This window comes from Cololabis saira, unplaced genomic scaffold, assembly GCF_033807715.1.
Source record: "Cololabis saira isolate AMF1-May2022 unplaced genomic scaffold, fColSai1.1 scf045, whole genome shotgun sequence".
Taxonomy (NCBI): Eukaryota; Metazoa; Chordata; class Actinopteri; order Beloniformes; family Belonidae; genus Cololabis; species Cololabis saira.
The window spans coordinates 110,001-120,000 of NW_026906209.1; the positions used below are offsets into that span (position 1 = coordinate 110,001).

General features: G+C 45.2%; 25 non-coding genes and 2 pseudogenes across 25 annotated transcripts in view; all 27 read left to right on the forward strand.

The window, feature by feature from the left end:
• Nucleotides 1-103, forward strand: part of LOC133433805 (5S ribosomal RNA) — a 119-nt gene extending 16 nt beyond the window's left edge. The window contains exon 1 of the ribosomal RNA XR_009777976.1: nucleotides 1-103. This exon is cut by the window's left edge and continues 16 nt beyond it. This is a non-coding gene — a ribosomal RNA (5S ribosomal RNA).
• A 199-nt stretch (nucleotides 104-302) lies between these two features.
• On the forward strand, nucleotides 303-421 carry LOC133433886 (5S ribosomal RNA). Its single transcript, XR_009778053.1, has one exon. It is a non-coding gene; the product is annotated as a 5S ribosomal RNA (ribosomal RNA).
• A 216-nt stretch (nucleotides 422-637) lies between these two features.
• Nucleotides 638-756, forward strand: LOC133433946 (5S ribosomal RNA). The gene has a single exon (XR_009778110.1). It is a non-coding gene; the product is annotated as a 5S ribosomal RNA (ribosomal RNA).
• Nucleotides 757-973: 217 nt separating this feature from the next.
• LOC133434002 (5S ribosomal RNA) lies at nucleotides 974-1,092 on the forward strand. The gene has a single exon (XR_009778163.1). It is a non-coding gene; the product is annotated as a 5S ribosomal RNA (ribosomal RNA).
• Nucleotides 1,093-1,291: 199 nt separating this feature from the next.
• LOC133433929 (5S ribosomal RNA) lies at nucleotides 1,292-1,410 on the forward strand. The gene has a single exon (XR_009778094.1). It is a non-coding gene; the product is annotated as a 5S ribosomal RNA (ribosomal RNA).
• A 199-nt stretch (nucleotides 1,411-1,609) lies between these two features.
• Nucleotides 1,610-1,728, forward strand: LOC133433614 (5S ribosomal RNA). Its single transcript, XR_009777815.1, has one exon. It is a non-coding gene; the product is annotated as a 5S ribosomal RNA (ribosomal RNA).
• Nucleotides 1,729-1,927: 199 nt separating this feature from the next.
• On the forward strand, nucleotides 1,928-2,046 carry LOC133434046 (5S ribosomal RNA). The gene has a single exon (XR_009778206.1). It is a non-coding gene; the product is annotated as a 5S ribosomal RNA (ribosomal RNA).
• Nucleotides 2,047-2,263: 217 nt separating this feature from the next.
• Nucleotides 2,264-2,382, forward strand: LOC133433984 (5S ribosomal RNA). The gene has a single exon (XR_009778146.1). It is a non-coding gene; the product is annotated as a 5S ribosomal RNA (ribosomal RNA).
• Nucleotides 2,383-2,581: 199 nt separating this feature from the next.
• On the forward strand, nucleotides 2,582-2,700 carry LOC133433971 (5S ribosomal RNA). The gene has a single exon (XR_009778133.1). It is a non-coding gene; the product is annotated as a 5S ribosomal RNA (ribosomal RNA).
• A 199-nt stretch (nucleotides 2,701-2,899) lies between these two features.
• On the forward strand, nucleotides 2,900-3,018 carry LOC133433596 (5S ribosomal RNA). The gene has a single exon (XR_009777797.1). It is a non-coding gene; the product is annotated as a 5S ribosomal RNA (ribosomal RNA).
• A 199-nt stretch (nucleotides 3,019-3,217) lies between these two features.
• Nucleotides 3,218-3,336, forward strand: LOC133434043 (5S ribosomal RNA). The gene has a single exon (XR_009778203.1). It is a non-coding gene; the product is annotated as a 5S ribosomal RNA (ribosomal RNA).
• A 216-nt stretch (nucleotides 3,337-3,552) lies between these two features.
• LOC133434164 (5S ribosomal RNA) lies at nucleotides 3,553-3,671 on the forward strand. Its single transcript, XR_009778319.1, has one exon. It is a non-coding gene; the product is annotated as a 5S ribosomal RNA (ribosomal RNA).
• A 199-nt stretch (nucleotides 3,672-3,870) lies between these two features.
• On the forward strand, nucleotides 3,871-3,989 carry LOC133434123 (5S ribosomal RNA). Its single transcript, XR_009778279.1, has one exon. It is a non-coding gene; the product is annotated as a 5S ribosomal RNA (ribosomal RNA).
• Nucleotides 3,990-4,206: 217 nt separating this feature from the next.
• LOC133433591 (5S ribosomal RNA) lies at nucleotides 4,207-4,325 on the forward strand. The gene has a single exon (XR_009777792.1). It is a non-coding gene; the product is annotated as a 5S ribosomal RNA (ribosomal RNA).
• A 199-nt stretch (nucleotides 4,326-4,524) lies between these two features.
• LOC133434093 (5S ribosomal RNA) lies at nucleotides 4,525-4,643 on the forward strand. The gene has a single exon (XR_009778250.1). It is a non-coding gene; the product is annotated as a 5S ribosomal RNA (ribosomal RNA).
• A 217-nt stretch (nucleotides 4,644-4,860) lies between these two features.
• On the forward strand, nucleotides 4,861-4,979 carry LOC133433697 (5S ribosomal RNA; annotated as a pseudogene).
• A 217-nt stretch (nucleotides 4,980-5,196) lies between these two features.
• On the forward strand, nucleotides 5,197-5,315 carry LOC133434134 (5S ribosomal RNA). Its single transcript, XR_009778290.1, has one exon. It is a non-coding gene; the product is annotated as a 5S ribosomal RNA (ribosomal RNA).
• A 199-nt stretch (nucleotides 5,316-5,514) lies between these two features.
• On the forward strand, nucleotides 5,515-5,633 carry LOC133434145 (5S ribosomal RNA). Its single transcript, XR_009778301.1, has one exon. It is a non-coding gene; the product is annotated as a 5S ribosomal RNA (ribosomal RNA).
• Nucleotides 5,634-5,850: 217 nt separating this feature from the next.
• On the forward strand, nucleotides 5,851-5,969 carry LOC133433698 (5S ribosomal RNA; annotated as a pseudogene).
• Nucleotides 5,970-6,186: 217 nt separating this feature from the next.
• On the forward strand, nucleotides 6,187-6,305 carry LOC133433978 (5S ribosomal RNA). Its single transcript, XR_009778140.1, has one exon. It is a non-coding gene; the product is annotated as a 5S ribosomal RNA (ribosomal RNA).
• A 199-nt stretch (nucleotides 6,306-6,504) lies between these two features.
• LOC133433953 (5S ribosomal RNA) lies at nucleotides 6,505-6,623 on the forward strand. Its single transcript, XR_009778117.1, has one exon. It is a non-coding gene; the product is annotated as a 5S ribosomal RNA (ribosomal RNA).
• A 199-nt stretch (nucleotides 6,624-6,822) lies between these two features.
• LOC133433790 (5S ribosomal RNA) lies at nucleotides 6,823-6,941 on the forward strand. The gene has a single exon (XR_009777962.1). It is a non-coding gene; the product is annotated as a 5S ribosomal RNA (ribosomal RNA).
• Nucleotides 6,942-7,140: 199 nt separating this feature from the next.
• On the forward strand, nucleotides 7,141-7,259 carry LOC133433876 (5S ribosomal RNA). The gene has a single exon (XR_009778043.1). It is a non-coding gene; the product is annotated as a 5S ribosomal RNA (ribosomal RNA).
• A 211-nt stretch (nucleotides 7,260-7,470) lies between these two features.
• On the forward strand, nucleotides 7,471-7,589 carry LOC133434086 (5S ribosomal RNA). The gene has a single exon (XR_009778244.1). It is a non-coding gene; the product is annotated as a 5S ribosomal RNA (ribosomal RNA).
• A 199-nt stretch (nucleotides 7,590-7,788) lies between these two features.
• LOC133434157 (5S ribosomal RNA) lies at nucleotides 7,789-7,907 on the forward strand. The gene has a single exon (XR_009778313.1). It is a non-coding gene; the product is annotated as a 5S ribosomal RNA (ribosomal RNA).
• Nucleotides 7,908-9,512: 1,605 nt separating this feature from the next.
• On the forward strand, nucleotides 9,513-9,631 carry LOC133433706 (5S ribosomal RNA). Its single transcript, XR_009777880.1, has one exon. It is a non-coding gene; the product is annotated as a 5S ribosomal RNA (ribosomal RNA).
• A 199-nt stretch (nucleotides 9,632-9,830) lies between these two features.
• LOC133434041 (5S ribosomal RNA) lies at nucleotides 9,831-9,949 on the forward strand. Its single transcript, XR_009778201.1, has one exon. It is a non-coding gene; the product is annotated as a 5S ribosomal RNA (ribosomal RNA).
• The last annotated feature ends 51 nt before the right edge of the window (nucleotides 9,950-10,000 follow it).

The following is a 10,000-nucleotide window of genomic DNA, read 5'->3' on the forward strand; positions in this document are numbered from 1 at the left end:
GCCTGGATGCGCCCGATCTCGTCTGATCTCGGAAGCTAAGCAGGGTCGGGCCTGGTTAGTACTTGGATGGGAGACCGCCTGGGAATACCAGGTGCTGTAAGCATTTTCAACCAGCAGAGAGCGCTCTCGCTTAATCTACCCACACATATTTCAACGTGGTAACTGCGACAGCTCACGTCCTGAAGTGTTTTGCACATGGTTAAGGCACTTTAACTCCAACAAATAAAACCAACAAATCAATGACTTATATTCTATGACTTATCTTCAACTCCATATAAGAGGTATTTCAAGCTGCAGCTTCTGCTTACGGCCATACCAGCCTGGATGCGCCCGATCTCGTCTGATCTCGGTAGCTAAGCAGGGTCGGGCCTGGTTAGTACTTGGATGGGAGACCGCCTGGGAATACCAGGTGCTGTAAGCTTTTTCAACCAGCAGAGAGCGCTCTCGCTTAATCTACCCACACATATTTCAACGTGGTAACAGCGACAGCTCACGTCCTAAAGTGTTTTGCACATGGTTAAGGCACTTTAACTCCAACAAATATGCGCTTCTAAATTATTATCACCAACAAATCAATGACTTTTTTGTATGACTTATCTTCAACTCCATATAAGAGGTATTTCAAGCTGCAGCTTCAGCTTACGGCCATACCAGCCTGGATGCGCCCGATCTCGTCTGATCTTGGAAGCTAAGCAGGGTCGGGCCTGGTTAGTACTTGGATGGGAGACCGCCTGGGAATACCAGGTGCTGTAAGCTTTTTCAACCAGCAGAGAGCGGTCTAGCTTAATCTACCCACACATATTTCAACGTGGTAAGGGCGACAACTCACGTCCTAAAGTGTTTTGCACATGGTTAAGGCACTTTAACTCCAACAAATAAGCGCTTCTAAATTATTATCACCAACAAATCAATGACTTATATTATATGACTTATCTTCAACTCCATATAAGAGGTATTTCAATCTGCAGCTTCAGCTTACGGCCATACCAGCCTGGATGCGCCCGATCTCGTCTGATCTCGGAAGCTAAGCAGGGTCAGGCCTGGTTAGTACTTGGATGGGAGACCGCCTGGGAATACCAGGTGCTGTAAGCTTTTTCAACCAGCAGAGAACGCTCTCGCTTAATCTACCCACACATATTTCAACGTGGTAACAGCGACAGCTCACGTCCTAAAGTGTTTTGCACATGGTTAAGGCACTTTAACTCCAACAAATAAAACCAACAAATCAATGACTTATATTCTATGACTTATCTTCAACTCCATATCAGAGGTATTTCAAGCTGCAGCTTCTGCTTACGGCCGTACCAGCCTGGATGCGCCCGATCTCGTCTGATCTCGGAAGCTAAGCAGGGTCGGGCCTGGTTAGTACTTGGATGGGAGACCGCCTGGGAATACCAGGTGCTGTAAGCTTTTTCAACCAGCAGAGAACGCTCTCGCTTAATCTACCCACACATATTTCAACGTGGTAAGAGCGACAGCTCACGTCCTAAAGTGTTTTGCACATGGTTAAGGCACTTTAACTCCAACAAATAAAACCAACAAATCAATGACTTATATTCTATGACTTATCTTCAACTCCATATCAGAGGTATTTCAAGCTGCAGCTTCTGCTTACGGCCATACCAGCCTGGATGCGCCCGATCTCGTCTGATCTCTGAAGCTAAGCAGGGGCGGGCCTGGTTAGTACTTGGATGGTAGACCGCCTGGGAATACCAGGTGCTGTAAGCTTTTTCAACCAGCAGAGAGCGCTCTCGCTTAATCTGCCCACACATATTTCAATGTGGTAACAGCGACAGCTCACGTCCTAAAGTGTTTTGCACATGGTTAAGGCACTTTAACTCCAACAAATAAAACCAACAAATCAATGACTTATATTCTATGACTTATCTTCAACTCCATATAAGAGGTATTTCAAGCTGCAGCTTCTGCTTACAGCCATACCAGCCTGGATGAGCCCGATCTCGTCTGATCTCGGAAGCTAAGCAGGGTCGGGCCTGGTTAGTACTTGGATGGGAGACCGCCTGGGAATACCAGGTGCTGTAAGCATTTTCAACCAGCAGAGAGCGCTCTCGCTTAATCTACCCACACATATTTCAACGTGGTAACAGCAACAGCTCACGTCCAAAAGTGTTTTTCACATGGTTAAGGCACTTTAACTCCAACAAATAAGCGCTTCTAAATTATTATCACCAACAAATCAATGACTTATATTATATGACTTATCTTCAACTCCATATAAGAGGTATTTCAATCTGCAGCTTCAGCTTACGGCCATACCAGCCTGGATGCGCCCGATCTCGTCTGATCTCGGAAGCTAAGCAGGGTCGGGCCGGGTTAGTACTTGGATGGGAGACCGCCTGGGAATACCAGGTGCTGTAAGCTTTTTCAACCAGCAGAGAACGCTCTCGCTTAATCTACCCACACATATTTCAACGTGGTAACAGCGACAGCTCACGTCCTAAAGTGTTTTGCACATGGTTAAGGCACTTTAACTCCAACAAATAAAACCAACAAATCAATGACTTATATTCTATGACTTATCTTCAACTCCATATCAGAGGTATTTCAAGCTGCAGCTTCTGCTTACGGCCATACCAGCCTGGATGCGCCCGATCTCGTCTGATCTCGGAAGCTAAGCAGGGTCGGTCCTGGTTAGTACTTGGATGGGAGACCGCCTGGGAATACCAGGTGCTGTAAGCTTTTTCAACCAGCAGAGAACGCTCTCGCTTAATCTACCCACACATATTTCAACGTGGTAACAGCGACAGCTCACGTCCTAAAGTGTTTTGCACATGGTTAAGGCACTTTAACTCCAACAAATAAAACCAACAAATCAATGACTTATATTCTATGACTTATCTTCAACTCCATATAAGAGGTATTTCAAGCTGCACCTTCTGCTTACGGCCATACCAGCCTGGATGCGCCCGATCTCGTCTGATCTCGGAAGCTAAGCAGGGTCGGGCCTGGTTAGCACTTGGATGGGAGACCGCCTGGGAATAGCAGGTGCTGTAAGCTTTTTCAACCAGCAGAGAACGCTCTCGCTTAATCTACCCACACATATTTCAACGTGGTAACAGCGACAGCTCACGTCCTAAAGTGTTTTGCACATGGTTAAGGCACTTTAACTCCAACAAATAAAACCAACAAATCAATGACTTATATTCTATGACTTATCTTCAACTCCATATAAGAGGTATTTCAAGCTGCAGCTTCTGCTTACGGCCATACCAGCCTGGATGCGCCCGATCTCGTCTGATCTCGGAAGCCAAGCAGGGTTGGGCCTGGTTAGTACTTGGATGGGAGACCGCCTGGAAATACCAGGTGCTGTAAGCTTTTTCAACCAGCAGAGAGCGGTCTCGCTTAATCTACCCACACATATTTCAACGTGGTAAGGGCGACAGCTCACGTCCTAAAGTGTTTTGCACATGGTTAAGGCACTTTAACTCCAACAAATAAGCGCTTCTAAATTATTATCACCAACCATCAAACACTTATATTATATGACTTATCTTCAACTCCATATAAGAGGTATTTCAAGCAGCAGCTTCAGCTTACGGCCATACCAGCCTGGATGCGCCCGATCTCGTCTGATCTTGGAAGCTAAGCAGGGTCGGGCCTGGTTACTACTTGGATGGGAGACCGCCTGGGAATACCAGGTGCTGTAAGCTTTTTCAACCAGCAGAGAGCGCTCTCGCTTAATCTACCCACACATATTTCAACGTGGTAACAGCGACAGCTCACGTCCTAAAGTGTTTTGCACATGGTTAAGGCACTTTAACTCCAACAAATAAAACCAACAAATCAATTACTTATATTCTATGACTTATCTTCAACTCCATATAAGAGGTATTTCAAGCTGCAGCTTCTGCTTACGGCCATACCAGCCTGGATGCGCCCGATCTCGTCTGATCTCGGAAGCTAAGCAGGGTCGGGCCTGGTTAGTACTTGGATGGGAGACCGCCTGGGAATACCAGGTGCTGTAAGCTTTTTCAACCAGCAGAGAGCGCTCTCGCTTAATCTACCCACACAAATTTCAACGTGGCAACAGCGACAGCTCAGGTCCTAAAGTGTTTTGCACATGGTTAAGGCACTTTAACTCCAACAAATAAGCGCTTCTAAATTATTATCACCAACAAATCAATGACTTATATTATATGACTTATCTTCAACTCCATATAAGAGGTATTTCAAGCAGCATCTTCAGCTTACGGCCATACCAGCCTGGATGCGCCCGATCTCGTCTGATCTCGGAAGCTAATCAGGGTCTGGCCCGGTTAGTACTTGGATGGGAGACCGCCTGGGAATACCAGGTGCTGTAAGCTTTTTCAACCAGCAGAGAGCGCTCTCGCTTAATCTAACCACACATATTTCAACGTGGTAACAGCGACAGCTCACGTCCTAAAGTGTTTTGCACATGGTTAAGGCACTTTAACTCCAACAAATAAAACCAACAAATCAATGACTTATATTCTATGACTTATCTTCAACTCCATATAAGAGGTATTTCAAGCTGCAGGTTCAGCTTACGGCCATACCAGCCTGGATGCGCCCGATCTCGTCTGATCTCAGAAGCTAAGCAGGGTCGGGCCTGGTTAGTACTTGGATGGGAGACCGCCTGGGAATACCAGGTGCTGTGAGCTTTTTCAACCTGCAGAGAACGCTCTCGCTTAATCTACCCACATATATTTCAACGTGGTAACAGCGACAGCTCACGTCCTAAAGTGTTTTGCACATGGTTAAGGCACTTTAACTCCAACAAATAAGCGCTTCTAAATTATTATCACCAACAAATCAATGACTTATATTATATGACTTATCTTCAACTCCATATAAGAGGTATTTCAAGCTGCAGCTTCAGCTTACGGCCATACCAGCCTGGATGCGACCGATCTCGTCTGATCTTGGAAGCTAAGCAGGGTCGGACCTGGTTAGTACTTGGATGGGAGAACGCCTGGGAATACTAGGTGCTGTAAGCTGTTTCATCCAGCAGAGAGCGCTCTCGCTTAATCTACCCACACAAATTTCAACGTGGTAACAGCGACAGCTCAGGTCCTAAAGTGTTTTGCACATGGTTAAGGCACTTTAACTCCAACAAATAAGCGCTTCTAAATTATTATCACCAACAAATCAATGACTTATATTATATGACTTATCTTCAACTCCATATAAGAGGTATTTCAAGCAGCATCTTCAGCTTACGGCCATACCAGCCTGGATGCGCCCGATCTCGTCTGATCTCGGAAGCTAAGCAGGGTCGGGCCTGGTTAGTACTTGGATGGGAGACCGCCTGGGAATACCAGGTGCTGTAAGCTTTTTCAACCAGCAGAGAGCGCTCTCGCTTAATCTACCCACACATATTTCAACGTGGTAACAGCGACAGCTCACGTCCTAAAGTGTTTTGCACATGGTTAAGGCACTTTAACTCCAACAAATAAAACCAACAAATCAATTACTTATATTCTATGACTTATCTTCAACTCCATATAAGAGGTATTTCAAGCTACAGCTTCTGCTTACGGCCATACCAGCCTGGATGCGCCCGATCTCGTCTGATCTCGGAAGCTAAGCAGGGTCGGGCCTGGTTAGTACTTGGATGGGAGACCGCCTGGGAATACCAGGTGCTGTAAGCTTTTTCAACCAGCAGAGAGCGCTCTCGCTTAATCTACCCACACAAATTTCAACGTGGTAACAGCGACAGCTCACGTCCTAAAGTGTTTTGCACATGGTTAAGGCACTTTAACTCCAACAAATAAGCGCTTCTAAATTATTATCACCAACAAATCAATGACTTATATTATATGACTTATCTTCAACTCCATATAAGAGGTATTTCAAGCTGCAGCTTCAGCTTACGGCCATACCAGCCTGGATGCGACCGATCTCGTCTGATCTTGGAAGCTAAGCAGGGTCGGACCTGGTTAGTACTTGGATGGGAGAACGCCTGGGAATACTAGGTGCTGTAAGCTGTTTCATCCAGCAGAGAGCGCTCTCGCTTAATCTACCCACACATATTTCAACGTGGTAACAGCGACAGCTCACGTCCTAAAGTGTTTTGCACATGGTTAAGGCACTTTAACTCCAACAAATAAGCGCTTCTAAATTATTATCACCAACAAATCAATGACTTATATTATATGACTTATCTTCAACTCCATATAAGAGGTATTTTAAGCTGCAGCTTCTGCTTACGGCCATACCAGCCTGGATGCGCCCGATCTTGTCTGATCTCGGAAGCTAAGCAGGGTCGGGCCTGGTTAGTACTTGGATGGGAGACCGCCTGGGAATACCAGGTGCTGTAAGCTTTTTCAACCAGCAGGGAGCGCTCTCGCTTAATCTACCCACACATATTTCAACGTGGTAACAGCGACAGCTCACGTCCTAAAGTGTTTTGCACATGGTTAAGGCACTTTAACTCCAACAAATAAAACCAACAGATCAATGACTTATATTCTATGACTTATCTTCAACTCCATATAAGAGGTATTTCAAGCTACAGCTTCTGCTTACGGCCATACCAGCCTGGATGCGCCCGATCTCGTCTGATCTCGGAAGCTAAGCAGGGTCGGGCCTGGTTAGTACTTGGATGGGAGACCGCCTGGGAATAGCAGGTGCTGTAAGCTTTTTCAACCTGCAGAGAGCGCTCTCGCTTAATCTACCCACACATATTTCAACGTGGTAACAGCGACAGCTCACGTCCTAAAGGGTTTTGCACATGGTTAAGGCACTTTAACTCCAACAAATAAAACCAACAAATCAATGACTTATATGCTATGACTTATTTTCAACTCCATATAAGAGGTATTTCAAGCTGCAGCTTCTGCTTACAGCCATACCAGCCTGGATGCGCCCGATCTCGTCTGATCTCGGAAGCTAAGCAGGGTCGGGCCTGGTTAGTACTTGGATGGGAGACCGCCTGGGAATACCAGGTGCTGTAAGCTTTTTCAACCAGCAGAGAGCGCTCTCGCTTAATCTACCCACACATATTTCAACGTGGTAACAGCGACAGCTCACGTCCTAAAGTGTTTTGCACATGGTTAAGGCACTTTAACTCCAACAAATAAAACCAACAAATCAATGACTTATATTCTATGACTTATCTTCAACTCCATATAAGAGGTATTTCAAGCTGCAGCTTCTGCTTACGGCCATACCAGCCTGGATGCGCCCGATCTCGTCTGATCTCGGAAGCTAAGCAGGGTCGGGCCTGGTTAGTACTTGAATGGGAGACCGCCTGGGAATACCAGGTGCTGTAAGCTTTTTCAACCAGCAGAGAGCGCTCTCACTTAATCTACCCACACAAATTTCAACGTGGTAACAGCGACAGCTCACGTCCTAAAGTGTTTTGCACATGGTTAAGGCACTTTAACTCCAACAAATAAAACCAACAAATCAATGACTTATATCATATGACTTATCTTCAACTCCATATAAGAGGTATTTCAAGCTGCAGCTTCAGCTTCAGCTTCAGCTTACGGCCATACCAGCCTGGATGCGCCCGATCTCGCCTGATCTCGGAAGCTAAGCAGGGTCGGGCTTGGTTAGTACTTGGATGGGAGACCGCCTGGGAATACCAGGTGCTGTAAGCTTTTTCAACCAGCAGAGAGCGCTCTCGCTTAATCTACCCACACATATTTCAACGTGGTAACAGCGACAGCTCACGTCCTAAAGTCTTTTGCACATGGTTAAGGCACTTTAACTCCAACAAATAAAACCAACAAATCAATGACTTATATTCTATGACTTATCTTCAACTCCATATAAGAGGTATTTCAAGCTGCAGCTTCTGCTTACGGCCATACCAGCCTGGATGCGCCCGATCTCGTCTGATCTCGGAAGCTAAGCAGGGTCGGGCCTGGTTAGTACTTGGATGGGAGACCGCCTGGGAATACCAGGTGCTGTAAGCTTTTTCAACCAGCAGAGAACCCTCTAGCTTAATCTACCCACACATATTTCAACGTGGTAACAGCGACAGCTCACGTCCTAAAGTGTTTTGCACATGGTTAAGGCACTTTAACTCCAACAAATAAGCACTTCTAAATTATTATCACCCACAAATCAATGACTTGTATTATATGACTTATCTTCAACTCCATATAAGAAGTATTTCAAGCTGCAGCTTCAGCTTACGGCCATACCAGCCTGGATGCGCCCGATCTCATCTGATCTCGGAAGCTAAGCAGGGGCGGGCCTGGTTAGTTGTAGCAAGCGCAATGGATAACAACTTAAGTGATAGGCTAATTGACCATTAATGAAAAAATGTTTAGAAAAACCAGGTTCGGCTGCTGAGCTCAATGTGTATAGTGTGAATGACCAACCAGAGGCAGAAACGTTTCAAGTTGAATATGCATATTAATATTTAAACAAACAAACAAAAAACACATTTGCATTAATATTGAAAATAACAAACTGGGGCCCTTTAAGTTGTTCAATGTTCAAGGTTCAGTTCAGTCAGTCAGTTCAGACTTAAGGAATTGGGATTGGGGTTTGGACTGGGGCTTTGGCAGAGGTTGGGACTGGGGTTTGGACTGGGGGGTTCTCCCTATTGGGGAGAAGGCACAAGCCTACCACACATGATGGGGACTGTGGGAGGAGAGTCCAGGCTCGATCTCAGGTTCAGTTCCAGGACTGGGGAAAGCTCACCATCTAACACAAAAAACCTGGCCTGAAAGGCCAGGTGAAACGAACCAAAAATCAGTATTTGTTGCAACAATTCAATCATTCATAAATCAAACAATTCTTCTTTTCAAATTCTTTTAGCATGCTTTTAGATCATTTTAAATGCTTTTAAATGCTTTTAAATCACAATATTTTTCCAAAATCAATTTCTTCATGAGCTCAAATAATCATTTCAAAACAAACCAAAAGTTATAAATCAACTCAAAATAAATACAGCTCAAGCCATCAGATATAAAAGCTCATTGTTCAGGCATTGTGGCCTGGTGAACATTCAAACATTAGCTTTCAAACATAGCTTTCAAACATTAGCTTGTTTTTGTATCAACCTGAATGTTAACCGATCAACCAAACCAGTGACTATAGTTTGAGTAAACTCACCGCTGAGTATGAATGAAATCTCTGGCACACAGCCGGGCAGCACACCTAACACTGCTAACACTGCTTGAGCACACCAAACATTTAGCTGGCAGGAAGTGGACTGAGGAGGAAGTGAAGGGGGATGTGACATCACTAAAAGCTTTGACTGTCAGGAACAGACAGGAGTGGTAACCATGGCTACCTTGGTTACATAGTACTTGGATGGGAGACCGCCTGGGAATACCAGGTGCTGTAAGCTTTTTCAACCAGCAGAGAACGCTCTCGCTTAATCTACCCACACATATTTCAACGTGGTAACAGCGACAGCTCACGTCTTAAAGTGTTTTGCACATAGTTAAGGCACCTTAACTCCAACAAATAAGCGCTTCTAAATTATTATCACCAACAAATCAATGACTTGTATTATATGACTTATCTTCAACTCCATATAAGAAGTATTTCAAGCTGCAGCTTCAGCTTACGGCCATACCAGCCTGGATGCACCCGATCTCGTCTGATCTCGGAAGCTAAGCAGGGTCGGGCCTGGTTAGTACTTGGATGGGAGACCGCCTGGGAATACCAGGTGCTGTAAGCTTTTTCAACCAGCAGAGAGTGCTCTCGCTTAATCTACCCACACATATTTCAACGTGGTAACAGCGACAGCTCACGTCCTAAAGTGTTTTGCACATGGTTAAGGCACTTTAACTCCAACAAATAAAACCAACAAATCAATGACTTATATTCTATGACTTATCTTCAACTCCATATAAGAGGTATTTCAAGCTGCAGCTTCTGCTTACGGCCATACCAGCCTGGATGCGCCCAATCTCGTCTGATCTCGGAAGCTAAGCAGGGTCGGGCCTGGTTAGTACTTGGATGGGAGACCGCCTGGGAATACCAGGTGCTGTAAGCTTTTTCAACCAGCAGAGAACCCTCTAGCTTAATCTACCCACACATATTTCAA